This window comes from Cajanus cajan, chromosome 4 (genome assembly GCF_000230855.2).
Source record: "Cajanus cajan strain Asha chromosome 4, NIPB_CcT2T_4, whole genome shotgun sequence".
In the NCBI taxonomy this organism is placed as follows: Eukaryota; Viridiplantae; Streptophyta; class Magnoliopsida; order Fabales; family Fabaceae; genus Cajanus; species Cajanus cajan.
In genome coordinates, this window is record NC_138520.1 from 65,592,828 (window position 1) to 65,607,702 (window position 14,875).

Below are 14,875 nucleotides of genomic sequence, written 5' to 3' on the forward strand. Positions count from 1 at the left end.
GTATTATAAAAAATTTAAAAAATAAAGTGTAGACTACTGGACAGTGGCACATGTCAGTTGGTCGGAAGATCATTAAAATAACTAAAATGAGAATATGATTGTGCGGACAAAGAATTTGACTCAAAACGTGCCGGAATCTTCTTTTCCTATTTATCTATACTTTTTTTTGTTTTCCATGGAGTATCCACCGTACCGTCGACAGCAGTGACTAATCTCCTCGCTACATTAGAGGCACCTTAAAAAGTGGGATAACTGGCCCCAAGATTTAACGCGACTGCATACAAAAGACAGGATTCGAACTCCTGACCTTGCTTAAGCGTGGATAAATAGAATACTTTTTTCAGTAATTATTTTAGTCTTTATTTTTTTTATTATTACATACTTTTATTTTAAAAAATTAAAAAAAATATTTTTTAATTAAATTTAAGAAGTTAAAATTAATGAATTAATTATAATATTAATTAAATCAATATATTTTTATTATTTTTTCTTTTAATAGAAACACGAAATGTCTCGACGTACTATTAAAGTATTTCATAAAAAAGAAGAAATAATAAATAAATAATTAAAATAACGCGTGCCTTATACTAGAGCGGTGACTTTTGAAGTAATTAATGGAAACGAACAAATGGTAAAATTCCTTGATTATGGAGGGCAAAACGGATATACGACAACCACTAACCCCTCAGCTATTATAAAACCAAATTAAGAAATAGCCAACTAAACCTCTCAAGTCTCGAAACTCCCACTCTCTCTCTCTCTCATTATATAAAAACATGCCTTTCAATCTAACTCCATCAAATTCCGTCAGGTTAGTGTAATTACCTTGCCTATGTTTGGATTAAAAACATCTACTTTCTCAAAAATACAAGTCTGTAAGTATATTTTTTTCTTCAACCCAGTTGAGTTTGTTAACACAACCTACTTGATTTCAACTTCACATTTTCTTCTTCTCCGGAGGAATTATCAGGTGGTTCTAATATCATGTACAGAATGCAACTCTGCGTATACTTGATAATCTTGAACTGCTTCACAATTTCCCAAGAAAAAGATTTCAACTTCACATTCACCTAATCACAAAACATCCAACCAAGTTTGCTCCATCACTATTCGCTTCACCACTCCACCAACCAAAATCACTGACTTACAATACACCCCACAAAACTAAAAACTACAAAGTACAAACCTTACCATACCCATAAACAAAAAATATCACTTTAGTACGTTAGTCCGGTTCATAAGAAAAACCCAAGCCCAAAACCCATGTTGCAAAAATGATAGAAGGAGAAAAATGAAAAACCAAAAGTTACATGTACAACTAGGGATGGCAAATATACCCGTACCCGCGGGTAATACCCGAACCCGTCCCGACTTTGACGGAGAATACCCGGTTTGACCGGGTACGGGTACAGGTACAGGTAAAACCCGATATATTAAATCGGGTACGGGTATGTACTTACCCGCCCCGTACCTGTACCCATACCCGTCCTCGTTCCCATTTTTAATTAAATACTCACTTTTAATTTAATTATATTAAAGAATTTTAGTATTTTTTATGTGTAATTATTTATTATAATATGAGATAGAGAAATAATCTAATTATAATTATAATATAATTAAAAAAATAATTTAAAAATATTATTTTAAAAAAATAATAATAAAATAAAAAATTTGACGGGTATGGGTACGGGTACGGGTACGGGTATACCCGATACCCGACGGAGACGGAGATGGAGATGAAAATCACATACCCGACGGATACGGGTACGGGGACGGGTATAGGTTTGGCTCGCGGGGACGGGAACGTGTATCATGAAACCCGTACCCGCCCCGCCCCGATGCCATCCTTATGTACAACCCCTACGATCAACCCTATCAGAATTGGTATATGCATAAACACAGATGATATATACACTTCCCTTACTCTCTTTTATTAAATACGTCACCTTTTGAAACAATAATTTAATATTTTGGAAAGCTTTTTGTTGAAAGTATATTTTTCTAATATAGTAAATTTAATACTTAAAAAAATATATTTTTTTCTAATATAATAAATTTAATATTTTAAAAAGAATACTTTCTGAAACTTAAATTTATTATTCTAAAAAATAATTTACGGAAGTATGTTTTTATCATACTTACGAAAGGGTTTGTGAAGTGCAGAAATTAGAGAATAGAAATAAAAATTAAATGATATTTTATGAAAAATAAAAAGGGTAATGGAAGTATATTTAACAAAAGCCTAGGTAGTCTTTAAGGAAATCTATGACAATTTTGATACTTTTTTAAAATATGAGTTTCAACCTAATTCAATCTTACAAAATTAACTTGTTAGATAAACTTATATATTCTATTAATTTTATTTTTAGTTGATGTAAAAGTTATATATTCCTTGCACGTTCAGTACTATTGGACTTAGTGTATAGATAAATCATAAATGACTATTTTTAAATGATTTAGGATATGCAAAATTTGAGTTTTCTTTCAATACACCTCTCATGTCTAAAACTATTGCACTTGATGTGTAAATAAATGATAGATGATCATTTTAGCATATTTAGATAGTTTTGATATCATATTAAGTAGAACACAAATTTAAACATAACTCAATCATACAAATTTATTAGATGAGAATTATTTTATGCTTATATATTTTTTTGTTGGCCATATATTTAGTTGATTTGTGACTTAAAATTTTCTAGATGTACTACGAGCATCCATGTTAGTTTGAGACATGGGCGTGGAAGCTAAACGTGATCTATGCTGAAACACAGTAGTAATCGTAATATTGAAAGAGTTAAACTTTGTTGATACAACTACGTGAGAACATATAGAAGCGTATAGGAAAAGAATAAAAAGATACAGCGGAATATAATACTATATAGATAAAGAGAAGCGTGCAAGACTACAACGAGTCAACAACGAGTCAACAACGAGTCAACAACGAGAGAGATTTGAAGGAAAAAAAGTGGCCACGTAAATGTAAGAGAAAAAGGCAAAATTTCCAAGTTCCTGATGTTTCAAAAATAATCAATAAAGCATCGATTTAATTACTCCATCAAGTATTATTTTTCTCATATTTAGTAAATAATAAAATAATATAAATGATTTTAAAGCATTTAATATCATTCGATATATCGAATTGGTATGTTTTACTAACGATTATTTGATAGATTTTTTTAATACTTAAAAGACTACATATTATAAATTTAATACTTGAAGAATTTTTTATATATTTTTTACTTAAAAGACTATTTAGGAAAAAGAATAATATTTTAAGATAACATATAAAATTCTCTCTTTAGATAATTTTAACCTAATTCTACATTAATGTTATTATGGTAATTTATTAATTTAAGATATTGTATCACATTATTGTTGTCATATCTTTTATTTCCTCTTTCTTCTATTTTTTTTTTTTTTTTTTTTTTTTTATCTTTCTCTTCTTTCCTCTCATGCACCCACATTATTGTATGTATGTTAATCATCACTCCTAAAGATGGAGAAAAATCTAAACCTGAACTCCATGTATTGATATCTCGATCAAGTCTCAATCTAAACCCCATCTCCACTTATAAAATAACGGGAAAAAATCTGAACCTAAACTCAAAGCTTGTCAAAATGATAGTTTCTACTACAGTTGGGGGTTCTTATCCAGGCCTATATAACATATACTTTTCGGTTTAGTTAGGGTCTTTTTGCCAAAGTTTGCATTGAGGTGCATGTGTTTTTAGCAAAACTACATCATAATTCTATTACGTGTCTAACTTTTATTTTTGTGCCTAGGGAACAAGTGGTCAATCTCTTCAAGGAATTACAGGAGATCCTTAACAGATTCTTAACAATGTTGATCGCCTTGATAGCAGCAACAAATACTGACTCGGGAAAAATATTGTTTGTAGAACAACACAAGCTGATGAAGCCTCTACTTTTGACCATAGTGTTGTACTCTTCCTTTGCTATCATTGGGACAATACTTCAGATATATAACGGTAGCTTTCTTCCAATCATAATTTGTGCCATGCTTATTGTGGGAGGTCTTGCTTCATTTATAGCTTTGAGCTTCATCTCAACCACTGTTGCTTGGATCGCTTTGGCCATGTGGGTTGGACTGTTCATATTGGTTGTGTATGACTATGGAGTTCCTCAAAGGATCAAGAATTGGATTAAGGGTCACATCACACGGAGATAAGGTTGTTGTCTCTTTAGAGAAACTACCATGCCAATTGCCAAACTTTGACACTATATTCTATCACATAGAGCTAGAGTTTCTCATTTATGTTGTGCTTTGTAGTTATTATATTTTTTTTCTTTTGCTTTAATTTGTGTTACGTTTCTAGATTTTATTTTTTTTGGAAAGGCCTTTTGTTGTAGAAACGAGTATTGTATGAGAGGTGGCTCTTCTCTACTTAATTTCGTTTCTAGATTCTTGACTCAGAAACAATTTGTCATTGGATTTGGATTGATGAAAATAACTCGTTTTTTTTTTTGAATCATCAGAATTAAATCAAGAAAGAGGGAGGGAGGGAGGGAAGAAGCAACTAATGCCTAATAACTCTCTTTAAATGTTAGATAGGGACAATTTGTTTAAACTTAAAGAGGTAATTGTAAATATGCTTTTTAAAAAGTAAATTTTTAGAAGTAGATAGAATTTAATTAAAAAAACAATAACTGCTGTTTAAAAATAAGTATATTTTTTATTTGTAAATAAAAATAAGTAATTTAGATAATTATATTATAAAAAATATAATTACTTATTTTATTAAAAAATAATTAAAAAAAAAGTGAATCCTTATATATGAATATTATTAAAATTTGGTAATTTATGCACCTAAATATTTGTCATTCCAAATCTTTTTTTACAAAATTTAGGTATAGTTTCTTAGATGTAACACCACTAGGGTTAGCATAGTGGTTGGGTGGGGAGGGGTTAGGATAATTAAAAGTATGAAAACTTAGGTTCAATCTTCATTACGACCATCTTTGTAATTTTTCATATCTTTACCAAAAAAAATTCTAATTAATATTGTTTTCCAATCAGAATTTGGTGATTTAGTTCGATAATATACACTTACATTTAATAAAAATGTCATTAATATACATTTACGCATATTATATGAGAAGTGTCAAATGGGTCAGGCTAGCGTGGCTCATATTGATCTATATGAGTCAAATGTTATTTTAGGTTAGGTAGGTTTAGTTTTATTTATTTTTTTCGAACTGCCACTTTTTTGCCCAACTTGACTCATGTCAGGCCATCAGACCCAATTGGCCTAATTAAAAAAACATCTATCAAATATTATAATTTTTTGCAACGAAAAAAAAATAAAAATTATAAAGAGAAAGAAGGTTTATGATAAAGTGAAAGTGGTATCATGTAATTTTGTGGTCTAAGTGGAGAGGATGAGTCATTATTGTCACTCCGTGAGCATAGATGTGAGTGTGACTACGTTTTCATTTTCTTCGACAAACATAATATAGATGATGAGTTAATAGACTAATTCCATAAGTGACTTAGTAATGCATATCAAAATCATGGTATGCCTATATCCAACTATATTAGTCCTATAATGTGGAATCAGGCCTTCTTAGTGTAAGTGGTAACACAAAAAACCAAAAGATAGGGATTAGTATCTCGATTTAGCCGACAATCTAGTAAGCGTGTAAGACGTAAAAATGATTAGGTTAGTTCCGTAAAATCAAGTTATTTAGATTGCTCAAGTGTTGTAGGATATCTTCATAGGTGAATGTATGACGATGTATTAGTTGAGATGTATGCATATGATGTGGTGTTGTTCATATGCTTGGTTAATAGTTGAATGACATTGAAGCGATGAAATATGAATGTTCATATGTAATTGAGTTGCTTACTCTTTTAAGTTGTTGAATGTTAATATATTGTAGACCATAAAGTGTTTGTTGTGTAGTTTACATACAGGTGTTGGTAATATAGTTGTATTTTCATATATACTTAGTATGTTGATCTATATTGCTATAATGCAGTGTTGTTTAAGTTGAGATGTTATGAATTTCATTGTGTGGAGAATTGTGTTGTTATGATTGAATTGTTTATCTTCTAAAAGTTGTGGAATGTCAAGCTAAGGTGTATATGCATGTTGCTAGTAAGTTAAGTTGCTTTAGTTGTATTATGTAACATGTATCAAGTTAGGTATGATATTGGGCATATACTATGTTAAGTGTTATGGAAAAGTTGGAGATTTTGTGGTGTTACTTACATCCCATAATGAGATGGTGGTGAATGTATGATCATGTTGTAATTAAGTCGAGAACATGTGTTGTGTAATTAAGTTGTAGTATAGTTAGTTAATTCTTCTTTTGTTGATTTTCTTATTTCGTATTCCAGCTTACTCTTGCATATTTTCCTAGTAGTTGGATTGCGATCATGTTTTACATGCATGGAAGTAGAGCAAGGATAGGTCGAATGTTGATGTAAATAGGGTCATGCTATTGGTGTGTAGTTTGATACTACTTTTGGCAATAGTTGCAATTGTTAATAGTTGTTTGATCAATAACTTAAGATTTTTATTTTCTCAGCTAGATTACTGTATATATACTAATATATATTTGTTTAGTCTAGTTTATGAATACACACACACAACATTAGTGTACATATCCAAGTGTCATGATTATATTAATATTAGGTAACTATTTTTTTTTTACTGCTAATTAGTGATGTGTAAATGTAATGATTATAGCGGGTCGTTACAAATTTGTTTAAAATATATTTTTAAAGTTATATATAAGTTAATTTTAGCAAATGAAAAACTTGTTATTTTATTTTATTTTTTCTTAAAAACCGTTAATGTTAACTTTATTAAATCATATTTTTGGATAAAAAAATCATACCCTTATTACTATTTTTTTTTTCCTGTTTAATTGATATTCATTCTCAGTGACTTTCTATTATAAATAAAACTGGTCCAATAAATTGATTTGATTACTTTAGAAATTTATTATTTAGATCTTTTAGAAACAACTATGTATTTCGTTTATAGTAGTATTTTAGCATATGAAATGTATAAATAAGCTTGAATATATGAAATTATAATAAATAAAAATTTATAATAAATTAAAATTATTGTACATAATTAAAATTTATAATAAATTACATATAAATAAATATTATGTTTGAATATAAAAATTATATTTAAAATTTGTATAAATAAATATTTTAAGTATATAAATTATATTTTAGATTTATGATATATACTCTCATATATATTTGTGTTCAATATATAGAGATTGTTACACATGCATTTATAGTTTATGATTAGCATTAGGGTAAAAATAGGTACTAAATTAGAGTTTGTTAAGTTTAGGTTTGATATTAGTTAAATATACATGATTTACATCTAACATTTTCTTTGTCACAAGTCTTTTTTAAAAATATGGCCAACACAAAAGTCTAATTTGACTTATATATTAGTCGACTAAGTGTCTATTTTATAATAATTTAATATTAATATGAAAGTGAGTAAAATTTATAAATCTTGAATCTAATGCATTTATATGCTTTAAATATATTTTTAAGATCTAATTATGATAACATATAATTAGTTAATCTAATATTGTCAAAAGTTTATCCACAGTGAGAGACACATAATTTCCGCCCATTAGCTTCATCAGACGCGTCTAGTATGAAACTCATGAATTCAACTACAACCTTTGTTAGTATTAAAAAAAGGTTAGTACGTAGAAGCTTCTTTTTTTCTTTTTTTTTTTTCCTATAAAAAAGGTATCTATAATTTTCAACAAGTTACGCGGATGTTTTGGTTTTTGACCAGAAAGACTCTTCACGTTTGTAGAGACAAATAACAATAATAATAATAAAAGATGAAAAAACAAAAAAACAAAACCTTTAAGTTTATATCTACACTAAAAAAAACAGTTTTTATATATTGAATAATAACATCGAGGTAAATGTTATTAACTAAATAATGATAATTTGAAATTTATTCATATCAAAATTAGAATCACGTATATATTTCAAATTTGTGATTATTAGTCAGACCGTAATGGTTCGTAGCATATGTCAGTTAGTATTTACTATGCTTGCTAGTATATTAAATATTTAAACAAAATTTGCATATATGACATAATTATATAAATTGTAATTGTAAATTGGTATGCTTGCATGTAAGGAAATACATACATTGTAAAATTTAATCTATAGTGGTGTAGTTTAGTAATGAAAGTGCAATGTGAAACAACATTGAAATGGGGAACACATGGCTTTATGGCTATATATAAATTAAGTTCCTCTGCTAAATTAAAACGTGCAGAAACATCGGAAGCACAACCAAACATGCATGCCTTCCAATTTGTTGAGGTTAGTGTAACTGTATATTTGGTTACACACTACAAGAAAAATCAGCATTATTTACGAAAGAAATTCATAGATAAGCATGAAAATTCATAGCTAACTATTAATTATCTATGGATTACTTATGGAAAAAAATTCGTAGGTAATAAGGTCGTAGATAACGTTATCTACGAAAATTTTTCGTAAGTAACGTTACCTACGGATTTTTCGTAAGTAAAGTTACCTACGGAATTTTTCGCAGGTAACGTTACATACGGAATTTTCCGTACGCGTATGTAACCCATTACCTATGGATTTTTTTTAATTTTAATAAATTTATTAATGTAATAACCCTCGTATATTTGGCCTCTCAAGGATATTATTTCATTACACTTCACTTTTCAACATGTTTTGTCCTTATTGCACATTTTCTGGGAAACTTCCCAGAAGGTCACTCATCCCTATACTACTCCAGGTCAAACACGTTTAACTGTGGAGTTCGAGACAGGCTACAGAAAAGCCAATGCATGTTATCAGTATAAGTAATACAAATTAATTCATTTAAGCATCCTCAACTATACAATCTCATACTTATACTATTTTTGGATCCCTTTCATTTTGGTATGTCCAGACTGCTGTAAAAATATAAATATATATATAATAATTATATTACTAATAATAATAATTATATTATATTTAATTAATCTTTATATATATATATATATATTTGTATAATTAACAATCTACTTATTTCTATTTAAAATTAGTATTATGATACAATTTAAATTATTTATTATAAATTTAAAAGTTTAAAAAATAATTTATATATTTTAAAATGATAAGGGTTATAATAACACCAGTGTAACGTTTACTAAGTATTACACCGCTCAATAACTTTATATTAAATGTGAATTTTGTAAATCCAACCGTTAGATCGAAAGTTCATATCACTTTATATGTTTATATCAAATTTTGTTAAAATTGAACAACAACTTGAAGGTAATCAAAGTGTTCATATTTTAGTATATTTTGAAATGTATATATTACATCACTTTTCTTTTACAAGAATGAAGTATCAAATAATATTGAATTAATATAAAATTTTGTATATATGAACTAAGAGTATAAAACTTTCAATCTAACGGTTGAATTTATAAAATTCACATTTAAAATATTATTTTTATAAATTAAATTTTAATATTGTAAATAACTTTTATTATTACATTGGTGTTATTATAACCCTTCTCTTTTAAAATATTATTTTTATAAAATTAAAATTTAACATTTTAAATAAATTATTAATTAATTAACTTAATATATTTATTCATCTTAAATCTAAGATAAAAATTCAAAAAATATATTTATTCTCGTTTTATTTTCTAATTATCAACCATTAATAAAATACTAATTTAAAATCTTATCTAATTATATTATAATATTTTCATATAAAATTTAAAACCAAATATTAGTATATTATTTTTTATCATCATTAATTTATAAAAATAAAAAATTTAAAATGATAATTTTTAATAATATTTATTTTTTACAAAATATTTATTTTTTACTATAATCTATTTAGTTTAAAAGCATAGGCTACAAGTTATTTTTTTAAAAAACTTATATTACACTTAAAAGATTGATCTATTTAAATAAAAATGAATAACAATAATAATAATAATAATAATAATTATTATTATTATTATTATTATTATATTAAATTTACTATAATATATTGAAATTATACATATTTTTATTTATCTTTTTAAATATTAAACTTGATTTATATAATAAAGTGAAATTTATAAGTTTGTTGAAAGATAAATTCGATCATATTCTATTTACATACTTTATTACAATTTTTTTAAAAAGAAAATAAATTATTACTAATATTAAAATTTAAAATATTAAAAGAAATACAATGTACGCATATCATTTCTACATTGTATTAAAAGAAGAAAAAAATATAATAAAAAAATGTGAGAAAATGAAAATCTTAAATATTATCTACGAAAAAAATTTCGTAGGTAATATTCCGTAGATAACTAAACATTACCTACGGAAAAAATTCTGTAAGTAACTAAAAATTATCTACGAAAAAAATTTAGTAGGTAATATTTCGTAGATAACTAATTTCGTAGGTAATATTCTGTAGATAACTAAACATTATGTAACACCCTCTACCCCGCATATCATAACACATAATAATACAATTTGAATAACATAACATTTTATAATTAAAATATCAGACGTGTTCAGATAGAGAGTACCACATCCATAACTTAACAAAATTAGCGAAAATTATAAAGAAATAAAACTAAAGTTCCAAAATAATTTAATAAGAACATCTTAAACTAATCCTATCTATGCCCCGATGTCACATGTCCTATCAGAGCAAAGCCCAACATAAAAGCCTAACCAACATCACCAACATCCTCAACCTCACACTGACGATCACCTGTATAACAGTCAAAGAAAAACAACACGAAAAAAAAAGGAGTGAGAAACATCTCACTCTGGCTCACAGTGTAGAAATATACACTAGATAGCCAAACACAAACATAACAGGTATAACATAGATATATTAACAACAATATTACATCTCACTCATCCAAGACATAAAATTATAAATTTATCATACAACATTAAAAACGCACATGTATAGACATGGACTATGTATTATCATGCATGTGGCACCAGTAAAACATCACATGGTGTGACACTCTCTACCCTAACATTAATACACAATAAATGTAAACAATAATTTTTTTTTGAGTAAATAAAATCTTTCATAGTTTGATAACATCTTTCATGTATAAAACAAATGTCTCAAATATCATAACATAGAAGGTTCATATTCGTAACTCATAAACCATAAAAAAAATCAACATGTAAGTATCAAAACTCAAGAAATCATAAAAGATAATAAAGGAAATATAGATTAATTCCAGTAAAGGTGGCAGTGCCTCCTAGTTAGGAATTAAATTATAACTTCCAAATCATGTAATAAAAATAATATGACAAAGATGCACATTTTGGTCTTTTATCAAGAACGTTCAAAATTACAAAAGAAAAGAAAACTAAGGCTTTTAAAACAATAACATCCTAAACTAAGTCTAGCTATGCCCGATGTCACATCCTATTAGAGCATGCCCAACTGAAGCCTTAAGCCTCATCACCAACATCCTCATGATGATGATCACCTGCAACATAATTTAAACATATACAAGAACAACAAGGGAGTGAGAAACATCTCACTCGATTCCAAGTGTAGAAATAATAGTTAGGCAACACACACAACTCATACAAGCACAGTCACATTAATCAAGTGCAAATTCAAATTTCACATACAACAATAACACATGCACAGTCATTCATCATGCAATGATGTTATGGACTCGACTCATAGATGCATGCATGTGGCACCAATCACGTGTCTCATAATCACATTTCTCATCATATCATCATGTTACGTCGTGGGTGACCCAAGGTACACCTTGTTAGCATGTTACATCGTGGGTGACCCAAGGTACACCTTGTTAGCATGTTACGTCGTGGGTGACCCTAAGGTACACCTTGTTAGCATGTTAGTCATGGGTGACCCTAAGGTATACCTTGTTAGCATGTTACATCACTGGTATGCGACCTAAGTGGCACACCTAGAGTTATATATATGTATATGATGCATGTCATACATTCACAATTTCATTGACTCAACATTTCACTTATCACGGAATTTTATTTATTGTCTCACATAATTATTTTTCATATTCTCATAGTCATAGCTTATCTCAATAGTCCATTTTCATGTCTCATGTCATTTGTTCATATTTCACATAGTCATGTCATGATTATTCCTCATAAGGTCCGCACAGGAATCCACAGAGAGCATTCTTATTCATATTAAAACTTATTTATTTTTAAAACTAATTACATATTCATTCATTACTTCCAACAAGGAACAAAGTAGAGCAAACAGAAAGTAAAACAGAACACATTCATGTTCCTAGAAACATACATCAGGCAAGGGATTGGGGCCAATCTGACTACCCAACAATTATTCCCACACCCTCGAGCGAGATTTCTCACTCCCCCTTACCTTGATAAGCAGGAGCTGAAACTAGAGCAGAACCTTGCTAATCTCCTCCTCTGAATTCCCTCTTTCTTTCTCTTTCTTTCTCTCTCTCTTTCTTTCTCTCTCTCTTTTTCTCCTATTTATAGGCAGGAGCTGAAACTAGAGCAGAACCTTGCTAATCTCCTCCTCTGGATTCCCTCTTTCTTTCTCTTTCTTTCTCTCTCTTTCTCTTTCTCTCTCTCTCTTTCTCTTTCTCTCTCTAAGTTTTCACCCTTGGTCAGTTATAATTTTTTTCACAGCCCCTCCCTCCTATTTATAGGCATTCAGGGATACCCGGAACGGCCTGTTCTGAATCCAGAACAGCCCGTTCTGGAGCCATTTGTTATATACAAAACTTACAACTGGAATGGTTCATTCTCAAAATCAGAACGACCCGTTTTCAAAATCAGAACGACCCGTTCTCCAAATTAGAACGGCCCGTTCTAGGGTTCATTTTAACACACATTGACCATAATTGGAACGGCCCATTTTTAACTTAGATTTTAGGCCATTTTATTTGTCTGCAACGACCCGTTCCACTTTTTGGAACGCTCGTTCTGCTTATGGGAACGACCCGTTCCGCTTTTTGAAGCGGCCTGTTCTGGGCCTAAAAAAATAAAATAAAATTTCATATAAAAATTAATTTTTTAAAAATCTCTCAAATGTTCTATAAAATTTCATTAAATAAGCTCCATAATTATAAAATAATAATAATTAACTATGTAGAAGATTCGGGATGTTACACATGGCATATTGCCGCTAGCAATACACGAAGAGTAGTCTAGGAGTACATGCCGGGTCACACCCTTTGCGCACTCTCACTAGAAGGACATACTACTATAGTCTCGTCGGGATAGCTAAGCCGCGCAAGATACATCCCATGCACACAATGGGCGAGACTGGGACTTCCAAACCGAGTTATTCCTAAGGACTAATCCCCAAAGCTTTTACACTAGGGGGCCTTCCCTGGCGGTGTATTCCATATCGTACCCTTAAAAATATTTATGCAAATGATGCATGTCAATCAAGACTCTATGCATTCTCATATAACATTGTCATGTCTCATTATCATATCACATCATCATGTCTCATTATCACTTTTCACATCATCTCATCATATTCATATAGCCTCTATAGAGCATTTAAAATCATATCAAAACTTGTCTATTTTCAAAAATAAACACATATTTATACATCTCATTCAACAAGGAATACATTAGAACAATCAGAAAGCAAAACAGAAAACATTCATATTTTACCTATTTCCCATAGGGTTTTCTCAAGAATCCACAGAGATCTCAAAGTGTAATGACCCGTCTGGCCGCCATACACAGCTCAACACCACAACACCACACAGAAAGAACATTCATATATCCAAATAAAGTATATACAATATGTCAAATCTGGGACCTGAATAAATCAGAGTAAAAAAAATATAGCCCAAGGTAGCCAAACTAGTGGCCAAAAATAACAAGACATCAAAAGAAAATACTCCATCTGCCAGCTACAGACCTGCCTCTCAACACCAACATAACCTGCTCTGCTCCCATATAATGTATGATCATCGCAGTCCAACCCACATGGAAACAACAAAGGGTAAGCTAGTGAAAAGAATCATCGTATAAACATATAATTACAAGAATTATAATCAGCTATATCTAACAGCATATCATCTAGTTCAACAACATCAGCATATAATATATCACAGCATACATCATTCAACAATAACAGCAGTAAACAACAGTAAACACACAATGCGTCGTCATGCATATCAGCTCGGAGATCTCCTACAACAGCTCAGCCTTACAGCCTACAACAGCTCAGCCTTACGGCCTACAACAGTTTATATCAGCATGCAACACAACACAACAGAAATAATAGCATACAGCACAGCTCAACATTATACAGCACAACAGAAACATCATAATTCAGCAATAACAGCTCAGCTCAAACAACTTACAGCACAAAAATATATAGATCAGCTCAACATTCAACAATAACAGCTCACAGCACAACAATTTTATCATTCAGCTTAATATCATTCATCAAAAGCATCTCAGCTCAGCATATATCAACATTAATCAACATTTCTCAACATATATCAGCATATAAAGGAACATCACATCCGCGCCCGGCGCACTCCTGGTTACGCCCAGCGTGGCCCAACCAGAGAGCATCAGGGCTCAAACGCGCTCGACGTGCTAGGAGGTAGAGACCTCAAAAGGTCTCACACGCCCGGCGTGCCAAACCCGCGCTCGACGCAGGGTAGACAGGGACCTCCCTAAGGTCTCACGCCTGGTGCCACCACTGGCAGAGACTCCCAAGGAGTCTCCACGCCCGGCGAGACGTAGTCACGCCCGGCGCGACACCAGAAATCCCACAAACATGTTACACACTGATACCGCGCCCGGCGCGGTCTAACCATGCCCGACGTGGGCCAT